Below are 1,864 nucleotides of genomic sequence, written 5' to 3'. Positions count from 1 at the left end.
TTAAATGAAAAGGAAAGGTGCCAAATTTGTGTTCAATCTAAACAACCTAGAAAACCATTTAAAATAGTAAATAGAAATTCAACTTTATTAGAATTAATACATTCAGATGTATGTGATCTAAATGGAACTTTGACTAAAGGGGGTAGAAGGTATTTCATTACCTTCATAGATGATTATTCTAAGTATTGTCAAGTTTATTTAATGAAATCTAAAGATGAAGCATTTGAGATGTTTAAGACTTATAAATCTTTAGTAGAAAATCAACTTGACAAGAGAATAAAGATTCTCAGGTCAGACAGAGAAGGAGAATACACCTCTAATGACTTGAATGAATTCTGTAGAGTTAATGAAATTCTACATGAAGTTACACCTCCCTATTCACCTCAGTCTAATGGAGTGGCTGAAAGAAAAAATAGGACTCTGCAAGATATGGTAAGATCTTTGCTTGCCAACTCAGGTTTACCTGAGGTTTGGTGGGGGGAAGCAATGCTTACTGCATGTTTCCTGCTTAATAGGGTTCTATTTAAAGGTTCTAATAAATCTCCTTATGAACTTTGGAAAGGAAGAAAACCTAACCTAAACTTTGTAAAAGTTTGGGGTTGTTTGGCTAAGGTTAATATTCTTTTAATCAAGAAAAGAAAATTAGGACCTAATACTTTTGATGCTGTGTTTCTTGGTTATTCTCTTAATAGTGTTACTTATAGGTTCTTAGTCATTAGTTCTGATATTAATGGCATAGATAAGAATACTATAATTGAATCTAAAGATGCTTCTTTCTTTGAAGACATTTTTTCCATTTAAGGATAAAATAGAAAAGCATGTAATAGATAGATCTAATGATGCATCTTGTAGTTCGCCATCTAATTCTCTAATTATTCCTAATAATGAAAATGAAAATGAACTTAATGATATTAATGAACTTGGTAAAGGAAAAAGAATTAGGAAAAAGAAAGATTTTGGATCTGATTTCTATACTTTTATGGTTGAAGATGATCCTAAAACTTATAAAGATGCTATGAACTCATTAGATTCTATGTTTTGGAAGGAAACTATTAATAGTGAAATGAATTCACTTATGACTAATAAAACATGGTTTTTAACTGACTTACCACCTGGTAGTAAGGCTTTAGGTTGTAAATGGATATTTAAGAAGAAATTCAGACCTGATGGTTCTATTGAAAAATACAAAGCAAGATTAGTTGCTAAGGGTTTTTCTCAGAAAGAGGGTATTGACTACTTTGATACATATTCTCCTATAACTAGGATAACCACAATTCGTACTTTAATTGCACTGGCTTCAATCCATAATTTGATAATTCATCAAATGGATGTCAAGACTGCATTCCTTCATGGTGATTTAGAGGAAGAGATCTATATGGATCAGCCAGAGGGATATGTGGCTCAAGGACAGGAAAGAAAAGTTTGTAGGTTAGTCAAATCCCTCTATGGTTTAAAACAAGCTCCTAAGCAATGGCATAGGAAATTTGATAAAATAATTGTTTCTTATGGCTTTAAAGCAAATGAATCAGATAAGTGCTTATATTCAAAGTTAGAAAATGATTCATGTATTATCTTGTGTTTATATGTTGATGATATTTTAATTTTTGGTACTGATATGAATATGGTGACTGATATCAAAACTTTCTTGTCTAATAATTTTGATATGAAAGATTTAGGTCAGGCAGAGGTAATTCTTGGTAATAGGATTACCAGAATACCTGATGGTATAATTTTTGATCAATCACAATATATTGAGAAAATATTGAAGAAATTTGATAAGTACAACTGTAAACCAGTGAGTACACCTTATGAGCATGGTTTGAACTTGAAGTGCAATAAAGATGATCCAGTGGCCCAAGAGAAA

This window comes from Phoenix dactylifera, chromosome 6 (genome assembly GCF_009389715.1).
Source record: "Phoenix dactylifera cultivar Barhee BC4 chromosome 6, palm_55x_up_171113_PBpolish2nd_filt_p, whole genome shotgun sequence".
Lineage (NCBI taxonomy): Eukaryota > Viridiplantae > Streptophyta > Magnoliopsida > Arecales > Arecaceae > Phoenix > Phoenix dactylifera.
The sequence above is the reverse complement of the archived record's forward strand: the minus strand, read 5'-3'. Positions refer to the sequence as shown.